At 37.3% G+C, this 27,054-nt stretch overlaps 1 protein-coding gene and 1 non-coding gene across 4 annotated transcripts in view; one reads left to right on the top strand and one right to left on the bottom strand.

Annotated features, from left to right (window-relative positions):
• The window catches only part of DPYD (dihydropyrimidine dehydrogenase), a 930,948-nt gene that overhangs the window by 729,955 nt on the left and 173,939 nt on the right, over positions 1 to 27,054 (bottom strand). The window lies entirely within an intron of this gene.
• On the top strand, positions 9,258 to 9,364 carry LOC133245399 (U6 spliceosomal RNA). Its single transcript, XR_009735664.1, has one exon. It is a non-coding gene; the product is annotated as a U6 spliceosomal RNA (small nuclear RNA).

The following is a 27,054-nucleotide window of genomic DNA, read 5'->3' as shown; positions in this document are numbered from 1 at the left end:
TCCTCTCTCCTGGAGTCCAATTTTAGTTTAAGGAAAAAAAAAAGAAAAAAGCAGAAGGTAGTCTTAACCTCAAGAGACTTCTCAAGTCAAGATGAAAACATTAGAGTTTTATGATATTACACAATTTTGAAGGCTAATTCTATTACAACTTTAAACAGCTTTGATACAGACATATCTACTGGAAAGATAGTTTTCTAAAAATCTTTGTATGCTACAAAAACCTCAACAGCTAAGAAGCCATTAATTTGCACACATCTTATCCTGCAAGCAAATCAGACACTTCTGTAAGAACTTAGTACACAGTACCACCTTGAAAACTTTAAATATATTGTTGTATTTTCCTACACAAAGAGATCATAATCAGGAGTATCTTAGAATATTGTTCTTAAACTTAGATTTTTCTCTTTCTTACAAGAGCAAATCAGACTTTAAGTTTCTGTTTTTGCTGTACAGAAGTGGAATAAGAAGAATGTGGTGGAATCAATGTACGTTATAAGCTGCAGGAAAAGTCACTGTAAGAAAATAAACACACATCATGCATACATACATAAGACAACACTAATTAGGTATGAAAAGAGAACTAAGCATGATTAAAGGAAGTGAAGTCAGTCCTTAAAGTTTTCAGAATCTACTGGGGCTTAAAGATACTAGAGATTGAAGTATTAAATAACAAGTCAAGATTTAAATACCAATACCAAAATCTAAGGGTGTGGCAGGAATGGTAAAGAACCTGCCTGCCAATGCAGGAGGCAAAAGAGATGCAGGTTTGCTCCCTGGATTGGGAAGATCCCCTGGAGGAGGGCATGGCAACCCACTCCAATACTCTCACCTGGAGAATCACATGGACAGAGGAGCCTGGAAGGCCACAGTCCCTAGGCTCACAAAGAGTCAAACACAACTGAACTGACTTAGCACACACACCCGAAAATCTAAAGAAAATATGTATATTTGCCAAATGCAGGTTATAGAAGTGAAGGGACAATGACCCCCTTTCTAATTTCCCTCTGCTACAAAGTTATTCAAAGAATACAAGGTCATAACTTACAAACTGAATTGTTGAAATGGAATAATGAATGCTATTATATGACAACTATTAGAAGTAATATTACTCATTTACAAGTTTTTAAAAATATGTCAGTAACACAAAAGCACTTAAGTCAATGAATACAGAACAAATCAGAGTATTTATTAAATGTTTCTCTGCCCAGTAGATATCTAGGCCCTAAAATCTACAATATAATTTGATCCTTGTCACTTGCAGCTATAATAGAGTTATACTTTGATCAAAAAACCAGAGAATACTATAGATAAAAGTCCTTCTTTATGTCCTGGAGGGATGGTGTCCTTGCCAAAACCCTCTTGGAAACCATTCTTTATTCAACTTAAGGACAGTAGGGATTGAGAGTATTCAAAGTGATTGAAGAAGATGGCCAGATTCAAGAAGATAGAGAGTTCCTCCACCTTGCAGTAATGAGATAATGGCAAGTCATGTACCTGAATAGGGTTCAGTTCAGTTCAGTCACTCAGCCGTGTCCGACTCTTTGTGACCCCATGGACTGCAGCACACCAGGCCTGCCTGTCCATCACCAACACCCAGAGTTTACCCAGACTCATGTCCATTGAGTCAGTGATGCCATCCAACCATCTCATCCTCTGTCATCCCCTCCTCCTCCTGTCCTCAATCTTTCCCAGCATCAGGGTATTTTCAAATGAGTCAGCTCCTCACATCAGGTGGCCAAAGTACTGGAGTTTCAGCTTCAATATCAGTCCTTCCAATGAACACCCAGGAGTGATCTCCTTTAGGATGGACTGATTGGATCTCCTTGCAGTCCAAGGGACTCTCAAGAGTCTTCTCCAACACCACAGTTCAAAAGCATCAATTCTTCAGTACTCAGCTTTCTTCACAGTCCAACTCTCACATCCATTCATGACTACTGGAAAAACTATAGACTTGACTAGACAGACCTTCGTTGACAAAATAACGTCTCTGTTTTTCAATATGCTGTCTACGTTGGTCATAACTTTCCTTCCAAGGAGTAAGCGTCTTTTAATTTCATGGCTGCAATCACCATATGCAGTGATTTTGGAGCCCCCCAAAATAAAGTCAGCCACCGTTTCCACTGTTTCCCCATTTATTTGCCATGAAGTGACGGGACTGGATGCCATGCTCTTGGTTTTCTGAATGTTGAGCTTTAAGCCAACTTTTTCGCTCTCCTCTTTCACTTTCATCAAGAGGCTCTTTAGTTCTTCTTCACTTTCTGCCATAAGGGTGGTATCATATGCGTATCCGAGGTTATTGATATTTTGCCCAGCAATCTTGATTCCAGTTTGTGCTTCATCCAGCCCAGCATTTCTCATGATGTACTCTGCATAGAAGTTAAATAAGCAGGGTGACAATATACAGCCTTGACGTACTCCTTTTCCTATTTGGAACCAGTCTGTTGGTCCATGTTCAGTTCTAACTGTTGCTTCCTGACCTGCATATAGGTTTCTCGAGGCAGGTCAGATGGTCTGGGTTACTTTATTTATAGGAAATAGCCAGCACGAACAAGTCAGATAAATACAAAGCATATATGTGTGATACATAGTGTGTGTGCACACACCTAGACTTACATGTACCCAAATATTAATTACTAAGTGATTAAATGTGCTTGTTTGTACAAAGCCTTTAAATATATTAACCCAGAAAGCACAGCATAAAGATTAAGAGAACAAGTTCTGGGATTTGATATCCACATTTAATTCTTGACTTAGCTTTACTGGTGTTAAGATGTTAGGCAAATGACTTAACCTCTCTGAGGATCCGTTTTCTCATATGCAAATGGAGATAATAATTTGTACTTCAGAGGTTTGTTGTGAGAATGTTAAAATATTACACACTTACACCAAATAGTATGTACTCCTTTAGTTATTTAACAGTCATTCTCTATAATTCTCAAAATGCTCTGAAAAGTTATGTATTGCTTTCTCTCCTTTAATGTGAAAGGGGTCAGTGAAGAATCACACTATAGTGTTTTATAGTTATCTAAATATATTAAACATAGTGGATTTCTGACCAACATAAACATATGCTTTAAATCTTCATTTTCTCTTTATGAGATTTCAGAAGAAACAAAGAGTATTTACATTTCAGGAAAATCAGAGAGCCTTCTCAACAGATACTTATACTGGAGACTGCAGAATAAGTAGGATTTTACCATGGACCAAGGAGTCTACCAGAGCCTAATACTGAGACCAAGTTTCAGATGCATATGTCATTCTCCATATTTCATATCAGTTCAGTAGCAGCTACTATACAATGTGCATTTTACCTGCCCGGTAATATGGCAGGAATAAACGAGAGGAATGAGGGGATGGAATGAGGGGAAAAGAACATCTACTGCCTAATATCATTCTTTAAAAAAAACAGACTATGGGTTCAACCAGGGCAGAGAGAATGACCCAACACTGGTTCTCCATATCTATGCTTGTAGCTGGCACATGCACAGTTGCTCACAGATGCTTATGGAAAATTCCTGTTATTGCATTTCTTCAGGGATCAAACTGCTAAAATGCATGTCAATCTCATCAGTGATCCAGTGTTATTTATACAGAATCCTTTCCTCTTAAGGCTTCTTGTTGTTTCTTTATGCTAATAATATGAGGCAAACATATTCTCCTCCCCAAAATAAGTTAAATTAAAGATGATAGGTTGGGCAATTCAATATACTGTGAGGTTTGAGCTTTTGAAAAATGGATATATCCTAACTAAAGGTGTAACTGATCTTGTTATGAATGTATACTTGAGAAAGTAATGAAAGAAATGAGTAAATATGAGAATCCTTGTGAAAGAGGCTTTCCTTTCTTGCTGAACCACATATTACCTATATTTTCAATGCCTGTGTAAGGCATATTTCTCCCTTTCGCTTTTCCATTGCTACCACCTGAAGAGATGGTGACAGAGTATTTCTTACCCTCCAGGGTAGAGTAGCACTTTGCCTTAACAAAATATGCTATCTATGAACAAATAAAATATTTCCTTAGATAACTGTTTACAATTAAGAAAATATCCATGATTTATATACCATTTAAATTTGAATAAGGTGATTGACAGGGAAGCCTGGTGTGCTGCAGTCCATGGGGTCACTAAGAGTCAGACACAACTGAGCGACTGAAACTGAACTGAACTGATTGAATATACATGCGATCACATACACTCGTAATAAAGATCAATCACATGCTTAGTCTGGAGAAGGAAAGGCAACCCACTCCAGTATTCTTGCCTGGAAAATTCCATGGATGGAGGAGTCTGACAGGTCCATAGGTCGCAAAGAGTCGAACATGACTGAGCAACTAACAACAACAACATGTTCAGTTAAGCATGCAGTCATTTTGAAAAATCCAAGATTTGCAATACATCTACAGTCTAACCTGCTATTTTTAATTTAACTACAACAAGCCATATGTAATTATTTTTCAAACCAGCATATTGTTGCTGAGCACAATTGTGTTCCCCTCACATTCTAGACAGCTGTTACATGATGCTCAATACACTTTTGATCCTTTACAGACCTTAGAGAGAACTGGGTGACAGTACTGACAGTTTTTATTACAGCTTTCCTACTACTCAATAATCTTATTTCACCTGGACTATTTCCCCAGTAGTGTCATAAACTCTTTGATTTATATTGAGAATCCTTCCAGGCTTCTTAGAAAGAAGACATTCTTCCTCATAACATATCCATATGATGTGCAAATTATATTTTCAAACTTTGAAACACCTGTTATATGTTTACCTTAATGTCAATGATGCTCCCTTAGGAAGGCCAACCAAAAAAAGTAATTTATATTAGTCATAGATGTTTTTAAAGCAAAATTTTCAGCAAATTTCAAAACTGAAAAAGCTTTATAATTTATGAATTTGCAGGTAATTTCAGAAAAAATATAAGAATAATAGTAATGTTGGCAGATTTTTATCTGATTTCTAATAAACATGTAAAAGAGAAACAAAGTCAAACAGTATAATCTACAAATAAAATACAATTCCTAGATATGTGGGATATATTGATCATGAAAAAAGAACATTTGTGTAAAAATGTATGGAAGATATTGATTTAAAAATATACCAGACTTACTTCATGTAAAAGAGAATTCTGTCCAGTATTTTTGTCTTTGTAAGTGCAACAGTTATTGCAATACTTGAGGTGATAAAAGAACAAATATGGAGAGCAATGACCATCCTTGAATTTTCCAACTATTGGTACTAGTGTTCAGTTTCATGTGTGGAGCCCATAAAAATTTGTCTAAAAGCTTCACTTTATAAAAATAATGTCACTCCTCCTTATTTAAAAGTAAAAGCCTTAAAGCATACTTTAAATATTCATTCCTTTTACATAGTTAAATCTATGTTGATTACCCTAAGTAAAAGAAAACTGCATTCAGCATAAAAAAAAATTTAAGTAAAAGAAAACTGCATTCAGCACAAAAAAATTTTAAGTATTATACACAATCCAGCTGATCTTTTTAAAACCCATAACTGATTATGACATTCTCTTGCTTAAAAGGAGAACTGGCATACAGTACAATGGCCTTTGAACTTGGCCCCTGCCTACTGCATTCCTCCAGCTCCAGCTGCAACAACTGACCGACTCTGGAACTCTGTAGTTTTGTGACCAGGTCATCATTTTTCAACCTCTGTGTATTCCAACATGATCTTCCCTTGCCTGAAGAGCTACAGAATTCATCTCCAATGTCTCTCATGGAGCCCCCTGGTTCTTACCATTTTCATCTTCCAGAGCACCCTGTGGATTCTTTTATGAAAGTAATGATCACACTGGACACTAACAGTTGATTTTCTGTTCTCTGAATCCTTCTCCACTGAGAAAATGTTTGGGTTCCTTGTCTTTGTGGTAGGTCTGCTTGGAAATAAATTAATTTTAAATTGGCTGAAAAAGCCAACCAGAATTTTGGAAATGTACCAGTCACTTCTTTTAATGTTTCGGAAAACAATTTTAATAACTTCCTTTCGAACTTATGTAAATAATATATGCTTACAGTAAAAGATATTTATATTTGTTTTAATTTATTTAGTATATGAGTTGCTATATGCCAGTTGTGTTCTATGTGTTTTATAAATACTAACCCACTTAATTTTCATAACCACTCAGTGAGGAAGACATAAATATTAATTCACTATGGCTTTATGATAATCTGATGTGGTAGAAACTTTTTATTCTCATTTTAAGATAATAAGGCACAAAATTTTCTTCTCTGATTTAAGTGTAAAATATTTTATTGTCCATTTCTGTGATCCTGGTGATCATTAAGCTAACAGACATAAAAGGAATGAAACTGGGTCATTTGTAGAGATGTGGATGGACCAAGAGTCTCTATACAGAGTGAAGTAAATCATACAGAAAAACAAATATCATATATTCATGCATACATATGGAATCTAGAAAAATGGTACAGAGGAACCTATTTGCAGGGCAGGAATAGACACACAGACTTAGAGAATGGACATATGGACACGGGGTGGGGAAGGGGAACTGTGATGAACTGGGAGACTGGGATTGACATATATACCCTCCCAATGTGTAAGACAGACAGCTAGTGGGAACCTGCTATACAGCACAGGGAGCTCAGCTCTGTGCTTTGGGGTGATCTAAAAGGGTGAGATGGGGGAAAGGGAGGTCTGAGAGAGAGGATATATGTATACATATAGCTGATTCACTTCATTGTACAACAGAAACTGTACAATATTGTAAGGAAACTATACCCCAATTTTAAACAAAGTTAACCGACATTTCTCAAAGGCCTGTGATTCCCAGTTTTCTCTTCTAAAATCATAATAGTGTCTGGTGAAGTCAGGGCTTGCCTCCAGGTTGTGGAATGGAAAGCCAGATTGAGGACTCTTATCCATCCAGGTCTGATGTTCTCCAAAGTCCAGACTGTGGGTATCATAATTTCATTTCTGCAGTAGTTTCCATAGTGATAGTCACAGTGAGAATTTGAGAAAGTTTCTGATATAATATAAAGAATAATATATGTTGTAGACCTTCTGATACAATATATGCCACACATGGCTGGTTTCAAATGCAATCTAACAAAACTCCTTATCTGCTTCACAGCATACCCAGCAATAATACTTACAGATCATGTAATCCTTTACAAAGCATTTTTTATACTAAATTACCTACAGAGATCACTAAGATTAATCTTCTCAATAAAAATACCAGATAAACAAAGGAAAACAATTAGAAACAACCTAAAGATATCACAAACATGAGTCAAAAATAGATAAAATGTATTCAGCATCTATAGTCATTACCAGTCTAAAATAATTCTGTCACTATATAGCATTTGCAACATTATATATTAGACAAAGAGACTCCAGGTAAGACCAAAATTGCTCCATTAAAGATGTTGTCCAGTCTACTATTACTTCCCACGAGGTTTAGAATGGAGTGACTTATACACCATTTCAGTTCTTGGGAGTTTAATGTCTAAGAGTCAATGATGACATCTCACATGAAGAATATGGAGATTTTCAGGAAATTAATGAATATGAGAGAAAAACAGATAAGAATATAAATGTTTAATCTTCTTAATTTAATTCATATCTTAAGGTAGACCAGGGTTTCAGACAATAGCACTGCCTGGAAATGAACTAATGTGATGATAGTCTGATCATTATTAGAATATTTTGAAAAAAACTGGCTTAGAAGCCAAAGGATACAATGTTCAGATATAATACCTTGAACACAGTCATGAAAATTAGCTGCCTACAGCATATTATTTAAACTCTAAAAGCAGGAAAATAAAAAACTAAAGATAAATCATATATAATTTTGTAAACACAGAAAATTCCATTGACTACACTTCTAATCAAATTCCTTATGATTATATAGTGAAGGTGACAAATAGATTCAAGGGATTAGCTCTGATAGACTGCGTGAAAAACTATGGACAGAGATTTGTGACATTGTACAGGAGGCAGTGATCAAGACCATCCCCAAGAAAAAGAAATGCAAAAAGTCAAAATGGTTGTCTGAGGAGGACAAATAGATGAGAAAAGAAGAGACATTAAAGGCAAAGGAGAAAAGGAAAGATATACCCATCTGAATTCAGAGTCCAAATACTAGCAAAGAGAGATAAGGAAGCCTTCCTAAGTGATCAGTGCAAAGAAATAGCGGAAAACAATAGAATGGGAAAGACTAGAGATCTCCTCAAGAAAATCAGAGATACCAAGGGAACATTTCATGCAAACATGGGCACAATAAAGGACAGAAATGGTATGGACCTAACAGAAGCAGAAGATATTATGAAGAGGTGGCAAAATTACACAGAAGAACTACACACACACACACACACACACACACATAATCTTCATGACCCAGATAACCATGGTGGTGTGAGCACTCACCTAGAACCAGACATCCTGGAGTCTAAAGTCAAGTGGGTCTTAGGAAGCATCCCTATGAACAAAGCTAGTGGAGGTGATGGAATTCCAGTGGAGCTATTTCAAATCCTAAAACATGATACTGTTAAGGTGCTACACCCAATATGCCAGAAAATTTGGAAAACTCAGCAATGGCCACAAGACCGGAAAAGGTCAGTTTTCATTCCAATCCCAAAGAAAGGCAATGCCAAATAATGTTCAAACTACCACACAATTGCAGTCATCTCACACGCTAGCAAAGTAATGCTCAAAATTCTCCAAGCCAGGCTTCAGCAATGCGTGAACCAAGAACTTCCAGATGCTCAAGCTAGATTTAGAAAATGCAGAGGAACCAGAGATCAAATCGCCAACATCCGCTGGATCATCAAAAAAGGAAGACAGTTCCAGAAAAACATCAATTTCTGCTTTATTGACTATTCCAAACCCTTTGACTGTGTAGATCACAATAAACTGTGGAAAATTCTGAACGAGATGGGAATACCAGACCACTTGAACTGCCTCCTGAGAAATCTGCATGCAGGTCAAGAAGCAACAGTTAGAACCAGACATGGAACAACAGACTGGTTCCAAATCAGGAAAGGAGTACATCAAGGCTGTATATTGTCACCCTGCTTATTTAACTTCCATGCAGAGTACATCATGAGAAATGCCAGGATGGATGAAGCACAAGCTGGAATCAAGTTTACCAGGAGAAATATCAATAACCTCAGATATGCAGATGACACCACCATATGGAAGAAAGCAAAAAGGAATTGAAGAGTCCCTTGATGAAACTGAAAGAGGACAGTCAAAAAGCTGGCTTAAAACTCAGCATTCAGTGCTCACTTTGGCAGCACATACACTAAAATTGGAACAATACAGAGAAGATTAGCATGGCCCCCGAACAAGGATGACATGCAAATTCATGAAGCGTTCCATACTTTTTGGACATCTTATCTTTGACAAAGGAGGCAAGAATATACAATGGAGAAAAGGCAATCTCTTTAACAAGTGGTGCTGGGAAAACTGGTCAACCACTTGTAAAAGAATGAAACTAGAACACTTTCTAACACAATACACAAAATTAAACTTAAAATAGAATAAAAATCTAAATGTAAGACCAGAAACTATAAAACTCCTAGAGGAAAACATAGGCAAAACACTCTCTGACATAAATCACAGCAGGATCCTCTATCACCTCCCACAGTAATGGAAAAAAAGCAGAAATAAACAAATGAGACCTAATTAAACTTAAAAGCTTTTGCATAATGAAGGAAACTATAAGCAAGGAGAAAAGACAGCCTTCAGAATGGGAGAAAATAATAGCAAACAAAGCAACTGACAAAGAATTAATCTCAAAAATATACAAGCAGCACATGCAGTTCAATTCCAGAAAAATAAATGACCCAATCAAAAAACGGACCAAAGAACTAAACAGACAGTTCTCCAAAGAAGACATACAGATGGCTAACAAACACATGAAAAGATGCTCAATATCACTCATTATCAGAGAAATGGAAATCAAAACCACAATGAGGTACCATCTCATGCTGGTCAGAATGGCTGCTATCCAAAAATCTACAAGCAATAAATGCTGGACAGGGTGTGGAGAAAAGGGAACTCTTACCCTGGGAGAGTGGGAATGCAAACTAGTACAGCCATTATGGAGAATAGTGTGGCGATTCCTTTAAAATCTGGAAATAGAACTGCCATATGACCCACCAATCCCACTGCTGGGAATACACACCAAGGAAACCAGAATTGAAAGAGACATGCATACCCCAATATTCATCGCAGCACTGTTTACAATAGCTAGGACATGGAAGCAACCTAGATATCCATCGGCAGATGAATGGATAAGAAAGCTGTTGTACATATACACAATGGAATATTACTCAGCTATTAAAAAGAATGCCCTTGAATCAGTTCTAATGAGGTGGACAGAACTGGAGCCTATTATACAGAATGAAGTAAGTCAGAAAGAAAAACACCAATACAGTATATTAACACATATATATGGAATTTAGAAAGATGGTAACAATGAACAGCAAAAGAGACACAGATATAAAGAACAGACTTTTGGACTCTGTGGGAGAAGGCAAGGTGGGATGATTTGAGAGAATAGCATTGACACATGTATATTAACATATGTGAAATAGATCTCCAGTCAGGTTTGATGCATGAGACAGGGTGCTCAGGGCTGGTGCACTGGGATGATGCTGAGGGATGAGAAGGGGAGGGAGGAGAGAGGGGGCTTAGGGATGGGGGACACATGTACACCTATGGCTGATTCATATCAATGTATAGCACAAACCACTACAATATTGTTAAGTAATTAGCCTCCAATTAAAATAAATAAATTAATTTAAAAAAAACACCTCAGCATTCAAAAACTAAACCATGGCAATACTGCCATCACTTCATGGCAAATAGAAGGGGAAAAAATGGAAACAGGGAGAGACTTTATTTTCTTCGGCTCCAAAATCACTGAAGATGGTGACTGCAGCCATGAAATTAAAAGACGCTTGTTTCTTGGAAGAAAAGCTGTGACAAATCTAGACAGCATATTAAAAAGCAGAGACATTACTTTGCCAACAAAGTCCGGCTAGTCATGTATGGATGTGAGAGTTGGACCATAAAGAAAGCTGAGCACCAAAGAATTGATGTTTTTGAAGTATGGTTTTGGAGAAGACTCTTGAGAGTCATTTGGACTGCAAGGAGATCCAACCAGTCCATCCTAAAAGAAATCAGTCCTGAATATTCATTGAAGGACTGATGCTGAAGCTGAAACTCCAATACTTTGGCCATCTGATGCGAAGAACCGACTCACTGGAAAAGACCCTGATTCTGGGAAAGACTGAAGGCAGGAGGAGAAGGGGAGGACAGAGGATGAGATGGTTGGATGGCATCACCCACTCGATGGACATGAGTTTGAGCAAGTTTTGTGAGTTGGTGATGGACAGGGAGACCTAGTTTGCTGCAGTCCGTGGGGTTACAAACAGTCAGAAATGACTGAGTGACTGAGCTAACAATTCTAATGAAGACTGTTATAACACTGCCAATGCTGTCATACTTTGTCACAAGCACCATTAAATTTAAGAAATTTAAATAAAGAATTTGAATGAAATTAATAGAACTTAATGTTTGTGGTCTATGGAATTGTAACACATTATTTTCCTTGTTTTTTCATTCATTTCCTTCCTTCCCTTTTTTTTTCAGTCAATAAATATCTATAGAGCACTTGTTATTTGTTGAGGATTTGCAATTTGCTGTTCGGGAGTAAGCATAATGAGTAAAACTTGGGTTCTGCCCTCAAAAAGGTCACAGTGGAGATTTCAGGCAAATGAGCAGACATTCTCAGATGAGGAGAAGGTGTGATAATGGAGAGGTGAGGGATGTATATAGTTGCCTCACGGTTCACTCCTCTAGCTTCAGTTCCCAGTAGACTGCTAAGGACACAATGAACAGATTTGTTTCTCTACAATATGTGTGTGTGTGTGTGTGTGTGTGTGTGTCTGTATGTCTGTGGGTGTGTGTGTGTCTGTGTGCGTGTGTGTGTACTGAATAGTCAAAGCTATGATTTTTCCAGTAGTCATGTATGGATGGGCAAGTTGAACCATAGAGAAGGCTGAGTGCAGAAGAATTGATGCTGTCAAACTGTGGTGCTGGAGAAGACTCTTGAGAGTCCCTTGGACAGCAAGGAAAACAAATCAGTCAATCCTAAAGGAAATCAACCATGAATATTCATTTGAAGGACTAATGCTGAAGCTGAAACTCCTATACGTTGGCCACCTAATGAGAAGAGCATTGGAAAAGACCCTGGTGCTTGGAAATATTGATGGCAGGAGGAGAAGGGGGTGACAGGCAATGAGATGGTTGGATGGCATTGTCAACTCAATGGACATGAGTTTGAGCAAACCCCAGGAGAAAGTGAAGGACAGGAAATCCTGGTGTGCTGTGGTCCATGGCGTCACAAATAGTTGGACACAACTTAGCAACTAAATAACAAATATGCCAAGTAATATAGGGCTTACATAAAATAAAGGAATGGAAAGTATTTGCTACTTAGTATCTGGGCTTCCCCAGGAAGATGACAAGAGTGAGCATCAACATTCTAGGAATCAGTGAACTAAGATGGACTGGAATGGGTGAACTTAACTCAGATGACCATTATATCTAATACTGTGGGCAGGAATCCCTTAGAATAAATGGAGTAGCCATCATAGTCAACAAGAGTCTGAAATGTAGTACTTGGATGCAATATTAAAAACAACAGAATGATCTCTGTTCGTTTCCAAGGCAAACCATTCAATATCACAGTAATTCAAGTCTATGCCTCGACCAGTAACACCGAAGAAACTGAAGTTGAAGGGTTCTATGAAGACCTACAAGACCTTCTAGAACTAACACCCAAGAAAGATGTCCTTTTTATTAGAGGGGACTGGAATGCAAAAGTAGGAAGTCAAGAAACAACTGGAATAACAGGCAAATATGGACTTGGAGTAGAGAATGAAGCAGGCAAAGGCTAATAGGGTTATGCCAAGAGAATGCACTGGTCATAGCAAACACCCTCTTCCAACAACACAAGAAAAGACACATGGACATCACCAGATGGTCAACATCGAAATCAGATTTATTATATTTTTTGCAGCCAAAGATGGAGAAGCTCTACACAGCAAAAACAAGACCAGGAGTTGTCTGCAGCTTGGATCATGAAATCCTTATTGCCAAATTCAGATTTAAATTGAAAAAAGTAAGGAAAACTACTAGACCATTCAGGTGTGACCTAAATCAAATCCCTTATGACTATACAGTGGAAGTAGAAATAGATTTAAGGGAATAGATCTGATAGACAGAGTGCCTGATGAACCATGGATGGAGGTTCGTGACATTGTACAGGAGACAGAAATCAAGACCACCCCCAAGAAAAAGAAATGCAAAAAAGCAAAATGGCTGTCTGAGGAGGCCTGGCAAAGTGCTGTGAAAAGAAAAGAAGTGAAAAGCAAACGAGAAAAGGAAAGATATAAGCATCTGAATGCAGAGTTCCAAAGAATAGCAAGGAGAGTTAAGAAAGCCTTCCTCAGCGATCAGTGCAAAGACATAGAGGAAAACAACAGAATGGGAAAGACCAGAGATCTCTTCAAGAAATTACATATACCAAGGGAATATTTCATGCAAAGATGGGCTCAATAAAGGACAGAAATTGTAGGGACCTACAAGAAGCAGAAGATATTAAGAAGAGGTGGCAAGAATACACAGAAGAACTGTACAAAAAGATCTTCATGACCCAGATAATCACGATGGTATGATCGCTCACCTAGAGCCAGACATCCTGGAATGTGAAGTCAAGTGAGCTTTAGGAAGCATCACTACGAACAAAGCTAGTGGAGGTGATGGAATTCCAGTTGAGCTATTTCAAATCCTGAAAGATGATGCTGTGAAAGTGCTGAACTCAAGATGCCAGCAAATATGGAAAACTCAGCAGTGGCCACAGGACTGGAAAAGGTCAGTTTTCATTCCAATCCCCAAAAAAGGCAATGACAAAGAATGCTCAAACTACCGCACAATTGTACTCATCTCACATGCTAGTAAAGTAATGCTCAAAGTTCTCCAAGCCAGGCTTCAGCAATACATGAACCTTGAAATTCCAGATGTTCAAGTTGGTTTTAGAAAACACAGAGGAACCAGAGATCAAATTGCCAACATCTGCTGGATCACAGAAAAAGCAAGAGAGTTCCAGAAAAACATCTATTTCTGCTTTATTGACCATACCAAAGCCTTTGACTGTGTTGATCACAATAAACTGTGGAAAAGTCTGAAAGAGATGGAAATACCAGAGCATCTGACCTGCCTCTTGAGAAACCTATATGCAGGTCAGGAAGCAACAGTTAGAACTGGACATGGAACAACAGACTGGTTCCAAATAGCAAAAGAGTACATCAAGGCTGTATATTGTCACCCTGCTTATTTAACTTATATGCAACATACATCAAAAGAAACGCTGGGCTGGAGGAAGCATAAGCTGGAATCAAGATTGCCAGGAGAAATATCAGTAACCTCAGATATGCAGATAACATCGCCTTTATGGCAGAAAATGAAGAAGAACTAAAGAACCTCTTGATGAAAGTGAAAGAGGGGAGTGAAAATGTTGGCTTAAAGCTCAATACTCAGAAAACTGAAATCATGGCATCCGGTCCCATAACTTCATGGCAAATACATGGGGAAACAGTGGAAACAGTGGCTGACTTCATTTTTCTGGGCCCCAAAATCACTGCAGATGGCCACTGCAGCAATGAAATTAAAAGACACTTACTCCTTGGAAGGAAAGTTATGACCAACCTAGACAGTATATTTTAAAAAGCAGAGACATTATCTTGCCAACAAAGGTCCGTCTAGTCAAGGCTATGGTTTTTCCTGTGGTCATGTATGGATGCGAGAGTTGGACTATAAAGAAAGCTGAGGAATCGCTTTCTTCACACCATCACCAAAGAATTGATGCTTTTGAACTGTTGGAGAAGATTCTTGATAGTCCCTTGGACTGCAAGGAAATCCAACCAGTCCATCCTAAAGGAGATCAGTCCTGGGTGTTCATTGGAAGGACTGATGTTGAAGCTGAAACTCCAATATTTGGCCACCTGATGCAAAGAGCTCACTCATTGGAAAAGACCCTGAGGCTGGGAAATATTGAGGGCAGGAGGAGAAGGGGGTGACAGAGGATGAGATGGTTGGATGGCATCATTGACTCAGTGGACATGGGTTGGGTAAACTCCAGCACTTGGCAATGGACAGGGAGGCCTGGCGGGCTGCGGTTCATGGGGTTGCAAAGAGTTGGACACTACTGAGCAACTGAACTGAACTGATATGGGCTTCCCCAGTGCTCACCGGTAAAGAACCTGTCTGCAGTGCAGGAGATGGGGGCAGGTGATGGCAAAGAGATCCAACCAGTCCATTCTAAAGGAGATCAGCCCCGGGCGTTCTTTGGAAGGAAGGATGCTAAAGCTGAAACTCCAATACTTTGGCCACCTCATGCAAAGAGTTAACTCATTGGAAAAGACTCTGATGCTGGGAGGGATTGGGGACAGGAGCAGAAGGGGATGACAGAGGATGAGATGGTTGGATGGCATCACTGACTCGATGGATGTGAGGTGAGTGAACTCCAGGAGTTGGTGATGGACAGGGAGGCCTGGCGTGCTGTGATTCATGGGGTTGCAAAGAGTCAGACACGACTGAGAGACTGAACTGAACTGAACTGAATGAGTATTTGATCCCTGTGTCAGGAAGATCCCCTGGAGAAACGAAATGGCAACCCACTCCAGTATTCTTGCCTGGAAGATCTCAAATCCCTGTGGTGACAAGAGTCAGACACAACTGGGCAACTAAATAGAAACAACAAATGAAAGTAGCATTGAGCCCTCTGCCCAATTACTTTTAGGTTCATCTCAATCACAAACAGATCATCTCTTTCATCTGATATGTCTTCCTTTAACTACACACCAGCCAGTAGGTAGTCATCACAAGACAATACAATACCATAAAAGACAATATACTTTGATGGATTCTAGACTTAAATCTGGACTCTATCACTCACTAGCTTTGTGATCTTAGAATAATTATTTAAATAGTCTGTGCCCTCAGCTTCCTCATCTAACTTGCTAATTATAGGCTAGACACTATACCATTATAGGGAGGATTGCTTAAATTAATATATGTAAAACATTTAGGGCCTGCCACATAATAAAGGCTCAATGATACAAATCACTGTTGTAAATCATTATTGTCTAGGAACAATAGAGAATGCAATGGAATAAATGAGTACTTCTTTTCCACAGCTACTGAAAAGCACAATGTTATGATGTAACTGTAAGATATAACTGTAAAATAATATCTACTACACAGGTTACTGCAAAAACAAAATAAGACAATTAAGAAGAGACCAGCAACAATGTCATGTTCATAAAAGTTGCCTGATAAATGATAATTTGAGAACATTTTTAAAAGTATGAATATCTTCCAAACCAATTCAAGAAGAGTCTGTGGAATACAGAAGTGAACTGATATCACTCTGAATAGAAACAGAATGTGTAACCATAAGATTATATGAAGTCAAATATGTAAGATGTAATTATTATGTGTATCCACAAGTTTGGTCATGAAAACAGCAGTCACATAATAAAGCCAAACATAAACTGATCTCTACAGATATGCTATTAGCATGATGGGACAAACTCAGCCATGATTTGGCGTCCGTACCTCATTTGTCCAAATGATCTCTTCTTTAGTTCATTATAAATAGCTTAAGTGAGACAGTTAGTAACCAGTTCTCTATTTGTGTAGTTAGTGTAGACAAATTTATACGTCTACAAAGAAAAAAAGGCTTTGGAACCTAGGGTGGTAAGAGTGGGAAGGAAGGCAAATGAATCTTGCTTTGTCAAAGGAAGCACCTCTGATAGAGGTATAACTTTTTGCTTCTATTATTTCCTACATCTAAAATGGATACTTTTTCAACACATGAATGTATTTCATATGATGGGATATCTAAATTTTCTACTTTAAGTAAACAGAAAAACTCATTTTTAAATATTTTTAGAGAATAATTTTTCTTATGTACTACCTTTTTACTCAAGCTGTGAAATGTCCCAACTGCTCCTTTCTTCATATTTTTTAAGGTGAATTTTTCAGAACAATTTCATGAAGAGGAAATTGCTTCACAAGCTAGGAAGATATGAATCTGTTCTTTCAGAATAGTGAGTGTATAAATCCTTTTTATTGAAGAAGTGTTGTTAAAGTTCTATATGTAAGACGACAGTACAGTATTGATTTTGGTAACACTGATACAAAAGCAGTATCTTTAGGTAAACATGTCATATTCTTCCTAATTTTCTGCCTTTGCTGTTATGTTTCCTTCAATATAAAATGCAGGACTCCTCACTCATGTTCCTCTTCTGGCAAATTCTGGGGCATTCTTCAGAATGGAGCTTAGGTATCTCTCCTCTTGAGAAGCCTCCCTCAACTACCTCATTTTCTCCTCTTAAAGGTAATTCATTTACTTCATATACCCACATTTTCATCTTTTACCAGATTTTTTAAACTGTATCCCCAAATAGCTGATATGTCTCAGAAGATAAATTTTATTCATTCAAAAAACACTGAGCATCTGTAAGTCATGAGGAACTGATGGCTAGAAAAACAGACATAGATACTTCCTTAGGGTTAAACATAGATACCTGCATATTAGGGTTAAGCAAACATTTCACTCTAAAGATGAAGATGAATTATAATAGCATAGAGCAATGGGATCGGGAGATCAGGGAATTCTTCCTGCCATCACAGGGATGAATAGGAGTTACCCCCAAGCAAGGAGACGAAGGGAGGAGGCAAAGGAAACAGATGTACAGATGCTAGGAGATGGCAGGAGGCTCAGAGGTTGAAGGCTTTGAAGGGCGCTGGTGCCTGGAGCAGGAACTGATGGGGAGGGTGGCTGACAAGGGCTGAGAGACTACAGATTTAGCCTGGGACTTCCAGCAGCTAGCCATACCAGGTGATCAAAAATGTTTGCTGAATAAATAAATGAATAATAATAATAAAGACTATGCACTTGCTTGGTTTTTGAGGGTTTATGTTATTTGTATCTTGGGAAAATTAAACATTTTACAGGGTAATTTACTTCACATTACTATAAACAGGAATATTTTTGCCTTGTTAAGACCTTCCCCTTTTCATATATTTAAAAGTAATTTAGAGAATTATAATTCAGATTTAAATACAGTATATAAAGTATTTATGATGCAGCTAACTTGAAAAACACACATCTTAATGTACATCTGCTTCCAGAGGAAATATTTATAATATTTACCAAGTTTCTCTGTGGATTCCAAGAAGATGTAAATTGTACAGTCTCTTTAGGAGAAAAATGATCCTCATTTTCCACATAGCCTTACCAAATGAATGCCCCAAAAGACAGCTTGGCACTAACCATTTCTTTTGTCGGCACTACTGGATTCCCATAATATATACTGCCCAAGAAAAAGGAACACTTCCCCCTGGTTGATGAAATCATTATAGACATTTCCCATCACAAAATGATTCAGTCATGAGGCAAAGACACCTAAAAATAAACTCTCAGGGAAGACAAATTCAAGAATCAAGAGGAATTTCAATGTTCCTTTGCACTGCAAGAGCACTGGACAAAGAGGCCTTTCCAGTTCCTATCATGTTAGGAACAAATTACATAATCCTGATCCCATCATTTAACTGGATTAGGTCTCTGTTTTCTTATGTTAAAGGCAAGGTTATATGATCAAGTGGTCTCTAAAGTGCTTTCTACCATAAAAGGGCCATGGTCCAGTGTCCTCCTCACATGTTTCTTAAATATTATGAGATTATCAAAGGAAAATTATTAAGAAAAATTATAAATACCACATTCAGTTTAAGGAGTTGATAAAGAATCACCAAAATTTTAAACTATAAAGATTTTTTTTTAATGAGAAAAGTGCATCTTTCAATAAATTAAACAGAGTCTGAACCCAATAGTGAGACCTCTCCTACAATTTCATTAGTAACATGGAAACCCTTATTTTAATGTGAAGAACTTGAAAGAAATCCAACTCACAGTCATAAAAATGGTAAAATATTTGACAACCTTCATCTGGTCCAGGATGTCCAGCTACATTAAGTGATGAGGATATAGAATGTTTCCAATTCCTTCACGCTGTATTTCTTGGCAATCTGACTTAATTTTGAACTAAAAAGTCATTAAGAAAGTTATTTAACTCCAATTTTAAATGTTACAAACTGACCTCCTCTACCTACACCTCAGCCAGAAATTCCCATTTAGTTCTATCTTTATCATGTCATTTTAGCCTCCTGCACAGAAAACAGCAAACTCGTTTTTGAAAGTGTACTGGAATAAAACAGGGGCCAGAAAATATGGCCTATATCCTGTCACTGTTATTTGAAGGCTGTGGGTTTGGGTAATCCACCTAATCCGTCTATGTCTACCTTCTTCATCCAGAAAATGAGGTAATATTTACCTTAGAATCATGAGAATTGAATAATGTCTATGAAGAGCTGAAGCCCAAATATATATTCAAAACAAACTTATGCATTCACTTACACATTCTGCTTGTTGGTGTTCCTACTCACCCCAACACCTCCGTACCTGGTATGTGTCTCTTGGGAATTAAGTCTTTTGGCTTGTATTTTGTTTGTTGCTACCCAAGCTATAAGCCAGAATTACCGAATCGTACAGATATTCACATTTTGCTAAGTTAGCATTCAGAAATATTTCACTAACTTTCCTAAGGCCCTAGAACTCCAAAGATCTACTGACTACTCTTTAGGTCAGATTTTTTATTTCTGTCATCCTGTATCTCTCTGCCTCTAGAGTCTAGATCCCTTCTCTACCAGTATCCTTATCTTCATTCTTTCCTTCGAACACCCAGCATAGAACCTTACTATTACTTACTATCCAGAGTATAATTTTATTTTCAATATGACTGGATATCTCAAATCATACTATTATATTTCAGCCATACTATTTTCCAACAAGAGTCAAATGAAGTGCAGACTCTTGAAAACAATAACAGAAATAATATTATCTTAAAAGTCAAAAAGATCTGGGTTCAAATCCTGCCTCCTCATTTACTAATGTGACAAGTCAGAACTGTTGTGAACCTCACCTCCTGAATCTATACAAGTGGATTTATAACGTTATTAGGAGGACCAGAAGAGATTAAATATCTAGAGTCTGCCTAAGTATTTGTAAAGTAGTAACTGCTTAATAAATGTTACTTCCCCATCTCCTTTAATACTTAACAACAACAGCATTCTCTAACATTCTTTATTAACCAATAAAGAAAAGATCAGTGCCGTTATGGTGACTATCTTTCTCTGTTTTTTTTATTTGGTTAAACTTATTTACACAGCTGTCTACCCCTGTGAGTCTGTAAAACTTTCAGATTAGTGCACACCTTTATTCCTCTCTCAGTTCAGTTCAGTCGCTCAGTCGTATCCGACTCTTTGCAACCCCAAGAATCGCAGCACGCCAGGCCTTTCTGTCCATCACCAACTCCCAGAGTTCACTCAGACTCACATCTATCGAGTTGGTGATGCCATCCAGCCATCTCATCCTGTGTCGTCCCCTTCTCCTCCTGCCCCCAATCCCTCCCAGCATCAGAGTCTTTTCCAAGGAGTCAACTCTTCGCATCAGGTGGCCAAAGTACTGGAGTTTCAGCTTTAGAATCATTCCTTCAAAAGAACACCCAAGGCTGATCTCCTTTAGAATGGACTGGTTGGATCTCCTTGCAGTCTTTCTGCATCCCTATAATACCTAGCACAGTGTCCAGCAAGTAGCAGAGAGTTAATATTAAATGTTAGATAAATAAATTACTGTAGTTACCATCTCATTTATCTCCCACTCATGCCCCAATGTGCACTCACATGCAACCAATGCTTTTTAAAACTTCACAGTATGAACTTCTTAAAGACAATATCCAATAACATATTCTGTTCCCTAGACTATTTCTCACACATGGTAGGAGCTCAAACTTGTTAATCTGACTTAAGTAATCTTGACAATGAATTAAGAGTATTTTTCACAGCAGTGACCTGCCATGCTAAGTTGCTTCAATCATGTCCAACTCTTTGCAACCCGATGGACTGCAGACCACCAGGCTCCTCTCTCCATGGAATTCTCCAGGCAAGAATACTGGAGTGGGTTGCCATGCCCTCCTCCAGGGGATCTTTCCAACCAAGGAATCGAACCTGCATCTCTTATGTTTCCTGCATTGGCGGGCATGTTCTTTACCACAAGCACTACCTAGGAAGCCATTTCCCAGCAGTAGAATGCATCATAAAAATATAATGAATTTTTTAAATTATTATGATTTATTAACTTGATTATTTTGATTTATGCCCGAGAACTTGAAATGAGGATTTTAAAAATCATATAGGATATTAAGATTCTCAATATTCATTATTTATTATGAATCTTCTCTCTGAAAGTCAAGCTTCATACAACCTAATTATCATGCACTTATTGTGTGTGAAAACATCCTCAAGTATTTTTTTTCCAATCAGTTCATAATTGCTTGTACTAATAGCTACTACATATTTTATTAATTTAGAATTGACATAATCTATCATTATATTTAAAAACTAAGAAAACATTGCTGACAATCTGTTGAGGTAAGAAGGAAAGCATGAGAAAGAAGGGAGAAAAGGAGAATAGGAAACTGAAAGAAAGAGGTGAAAGTATTGAGAAAAAAGGGGAAAAAGGACAGAATAAAAAGGGGAAAATTGATGAGGGTGAAAAAGGTAACAATGAAATGAGGAGGAGGAGTACAGAAATGAAAACGTGAAAAACAAGAAAACAGAACAAAGAGCATAGAAAGGGAAAAATTCTTAGATGCATATGATATTTATTCTATCCATATGTATAAAATTCTAGCATTATGAAATTAGACTATAGTATAAGATAAAATGACTCAGCTGTCTCAAAATGTCTTTTAACCATTTAGCACATTTCAAGCCCAGAAACTGTTGTGCAATTCCAAAACACTTAAATATGAGATCTGGATTTAGATCACAGTCATCTGTTTTGATTTAGCATAAAGGTGACATTACATATACATTACATATTCACATTAATAACAGTGCATACTTTCCACCACTTGTCATGTAGCTTCAAGCCAAATAATAAGCTTAGTTTTATGTCTTTACACAAAATTATTTATCAGTTTGTATTTTCACATATTAGGCTAAAAGAAATAAACCAGTTTCTATTCATAATTAACCTACACTTTATAATAATTATAAAACTCTAGGAATAAGACTGGTTTCCCTAAGAATAAATATTTATAGTACTTTATTGTCACCTACAATGCTGCCTTCTGAATAGCTTCCCATATTTTGTGTATAAGATTTATTTTATAATTCTCTCCTTCTTGAAAATGATATTAATTCTAATTCATGTTGCAGCTCTCATGCTTTGCACAATGCCCAACAATTTATATACATTCAACAAGTTTTTGTTGACTTAATTAATTAATTAATATACCAATGAAATGTTATGGCTTAGGTATACTTTAATTCCTGTGTGAACTAATCTTTTCATGTTTGACACAATATATCTATCCGCTTCCTTCATTCTCAGTACTCAGTTCAGTCTCTCAGTCATGTCCGACTCTTTGCAACCCCATAAATCGCAGCACGCCAGGCCTCCCTGTCCATCACCAACTCCCGGAGTTCACTCAAACTCACATCCATTGAGTCGGTAATGCCATCCAGCCATCTCATCCTCTTTCATCCCCTCTTCCTCCTGCCCCCAATCCCTCCCAGCATCAGAGTCTTTTCCAATGAGTCAACTCTTCACATGAGGTGGCCAAAGTACTGGAGTTTCAGCTTTAGTATCATTCCTTCCAAAGAAATCCCAGGGCTGATCTCCTTCAGAATGGACTGGTTGCATCTCCTTGCAGTCCAAGGGACTCTCAAGAGTCTTCTCCAACACCACAGTTCAAAAGCATCAATTCTTTGGCACTCAGCTTTCTTCACAGTTCAACTCTCACATCCATACATGACCACAGGAAAAACCATATCCTTGACTAGACAGACCTTTGTTGGCAAAGTAATGTCTCTGCTTTTCAATATGCTATCTAAACTGCCTATTATACCAAGCTAACCTTTTTTTATTTTTTAATATTATTGATTTTTTTTATGCCATGTAGCATGCAGGATATTATTTCCCTGACCAGCAATCAAACCTGTGGCCCCTGCAATGGAAGCATGGAGTCCTAACCACTGGACCATCAGGGAATTCCTTAATCTTCTTTAAATATTTATTTCATGATGATATTCTCCTGCCTGAAAACATTAAAAAATCGCATCCTTTCTGAGGCTTAAAAGTTTAAATGCCTTGAGCTTTCTGTCATTCAATGATAGATTTAAATGTTAACTTTCACTCTCATGAGATTCTTAGCTTTTTGTTTCAAGTATGTGACACTATCATAAACTTTATGAGGGAGATCTTTATAGACTTTGAGGGAAGGAAATGTTTTGCAGTTTATGTTTCAAATTGAATATTTAACATGTGTCAGCAAAATGTCTGCAGAATTTTTTGTTTAATGCATTTTATGGGCTATGGATACAGATAGGCTATTAGACCATCTCAAGATCACTATACTCACAGTCATTACATGATTAGGAAGGACATCTGAGAAATTCAGGTGCAAGCTCAGAGGACACAGAATCAGCTGTGGAAGACAAGCACCTGTGGCAGGTAATACCACACATCCACTCAAGAATTTCCAAGTTCCATCTCCAGTCAACAGCTCACACATCTCAGACAGGATTAGAACACAAACAGGGGAGTAGCTGGTAGCCTTACTCTTAAGGAGATAGTAACAACTGGTGAAAAAGATGGCAAATCAATCAAACCTACTACAAATCTACAGGACCCTCCACCCAACCCATAGTCTAGTAAGCGATAACATATGCACATTATTCTAAACCAATGAGCTGGGGGTGGCTTTTTATGTGACAATAGCTAATTGATAGGAAAACTGTACCTAGAAGTTCAGTACTAATCATTATAACAGAAACCTAAAATATATGGTACTCAATCTACAATGAGGCGGTAGTCAGAGGCTGTAAGTTCTCACAAACGATAGAAAAACGCAAGAGAATTATTACTAAAAATTGAAAAAGTGCTGAAATTATCATGGATGCTTAGGAAAAAAAATGGTGATGTGTTTTGTAGCAATAAATGTAATACTTTGGCCTATGGTAAATTTAAAGTGAGATAATAAATACCTAATGAATTTATGGACCTTGGCAAGATGACTTTTCAGGTGATATATTCACAATGTCCATTGGTCTTACTACATATGATAAGGCACTTTAATAAAGAGAGAATCAAGAAAGTACTTGTCTATTTGCAAGCCATATTAGAGCGAATATTGAGAAGCCTAGGGTAACTACATTGCAAAATAAATTGTTTCTCATCTCTAGTCTTTCCAGCTGGCAAAACATTTTCAAAGTGAAATGATGCCCAAGGACTACAATCAAGTCAAGGCTATGATTTCAAGGTCCTTTGTTAAGAACTCTAAAAGAATTATGTGGAGTCTAGTGGGGAGAGAAGCAATGAGGACAGGGGCTTCTAGAAATCTTTAAGTTGTGGTCTCACAGATGCCAAATCAGAAAAAAAAAAAAAAAAACGGGAAAATAAAGTGTATAAAGAAAACCATTTCTGGAAAACAACTGTGGTTTGGGTTTTGCAGTGGACAGTAAACTATACCAGACCCAGAGAAAGCTCACAAAAGTTTATAGTAAGTTTCATAGGTAAAAGAGCCACCAGCCAGTAATAAAAGAGATTTAAATTGTTCAAACTGCAAAACATCTCTGGGGCTCCAACTTTCTATGAGCAGGAATAAGTCTCAGGAAACTTCTCTGGTGCCAAAATGAACATGAAAAGTGTTGCTCCAAAAGTAGCCAAGAAAAGCAACAGATTAGGAAGGATATTACCACCAGGCAGAGCAAAAACCCCAGAGCAGGCCATGGGGAGCAATGACCTGGAAAGTTACTGTCAGAGGAAAAGTCAGGACCTAATCAAGGAATATTTCCTCTTGTTTTAGAGTTGAGGGACAGGATAATATTTTTCCAGCATGGTTTCAGAATTACTCTGGACCAGTGACTGTTTGGTTCCTCTCATTTTCCCCCCTTTTGGAGCTACATTTGAGGAAACACTTCAGAAATTTATGCAGTTTACAAGACTCTGGAATTAACATGATGCTAAAACTGGATGAGATTTCTGAAGGTGCTGAGTTGGAATGAAGAAATTTTGCTTTGGGGAGAGACATGTGTAACTGAAGCCAGGAACAAGACCAGTGAAAAATTTCTACACCCCTTCCCACATCTATACACTCTGCAACGTGACTTTGTAGCTCCTCTCACCAGAAAGTAGTCTATTTCCATACTCCTTGATTTTAAGCTGATACTGATACCTGATACCTTGGCCAAAAGAATGTGGCAAACAGTGTACCCGTTCTGAACCTAGGCCTCAAGAGACCCTCTTATGTTTAAAAGTTCTAGATTCTGTAATGTCATGAGACTTATGATATAGTTTTTTTTTTTTAAGTGCTTTATGTCTATCTGTGTGTCAAACATCATTAATTTAAAATTTCACTATAATGTAGCTATAGGATTGGGAAGCATAAAACATACTTTTACCCTGAGTGTACTCTTCTAAGCATTTATTTAAATGTTAGCTGATTCTAAATGCTTTTCCTATGTACTTTGGTGGTTCAATCGGGAAAGAATCTGCCGGCAAGGCAGGAGTCCCAGTTCAGTCCCTAGGTAGGAAAGATCCCCTAGAGAAGGGAATGGCAAAACCTTGCCCGGAGAACTCCATGGACAGAGGAGCTTGGTGGGCTACAGTCCATGTGGTTGCAAAGAGTCGGATACGACTGAGCAACTAACACTTCATGCAAGCATTGCCAAACGTAATTCTATAGGCAAGAACTTCTCCACAAATCATAGATTAAAAGTAAAAGGAACTCACTCATCCTTTTTATTGTCATTTTAGAAGACACATTAAGATCTGTGATGATAACATAAAAATTTCAACTATCTTTTCACGTTCTAAATTTAGTCATTTCTTTGTAGTTTAGTTGACCAGTTATTTCATAGTCATGTAAAAATGAGAATATTTCAATTACAGAAACTAAATTCCTACTACAAGATGGATAAATGTTCAACATTTTTGGCTGTAAGTAAAACTAACTTTTATGCCTGTAGGATTCCCTAAATCACAAATATTTGTTTTAAAATTCATCTTTTTCTAAAAAGAAGAAGTACATATTAGTTTACTATTTATCAAAGACTAAATAAGGGTTCTTTCCAAATTTCTTCAAAGAAATTTCACAAAATTGCTAAAATCTATTTTAGCAAGATATATTTATCAAGATAGGATAAATATTAATATTTATCATACTAGAGTAATTAAAAGATAAGAAATAAAATACTTATATTAACTATGATATATCACATAATTTTGCTAAATAAAAAATAAAAGCATTAGATCTGAAACAGGAAAACTCTATTCAGTTTTTCATATAAAATTACAAAAAAATAGCATTTACTAGATTGTAACTAACAAGAATTTCTGTAGCCATTCATCTTTCTATAGACAGAATGTCCCAGATTCTTACAAATTAAGTAGAAATTACTGGTCTTGCCTTGATTTCCCTTTATTAGCACTATTCTGCAGGAAGGAAAAGGATTTTTAGGAAAAATGAAGCAGTCTCCATATAATTTTCAAGCTCAAAGAATACAAGAGCTGGATACAATTATACAAATTTTTCTAAAGAAATAGAACATCAAGTTTCAAACAAGTAATCACAGTTTTTTTCAACCTTAAAAAAAAAAAAAAACTCAACTTTCACCAACATTGTACTAAGGATAATCTCTAAAAGGAGTACGTCAAGGCTGTATATTGTCACCCTGCTTATTTAACTTATGTGCAGAGTATATCATGATAAATGTTGGGCTGGAGAAAGCACAAGCTGGAATCAAGACTGTCAGGAGAAATATCAATAACCTCAGCTATGCAAAGACACTGCCCTTATGGCAGAAAGTGAAGA

The sequence above is a fragment of the Bos javanicus genome, chromosome 3, assembly GCF_032452875.1.
Source record: "Bos javanicus breed banteng chromosome 3, ARS-OSU_banteng_1.0, whole genome shotgun sequence".
Lineage (NCBI taxonomy): Eukaryota > Metazoa > Chordata > Mammalia > Artiodactyla > Bovidae > Bos > Bos javanicus.
The sequence above is the reverse complement of the archived record's forward strand: the minus strand, read 5'-3'. Positions and strand labels throughout refer to the sequence as shown.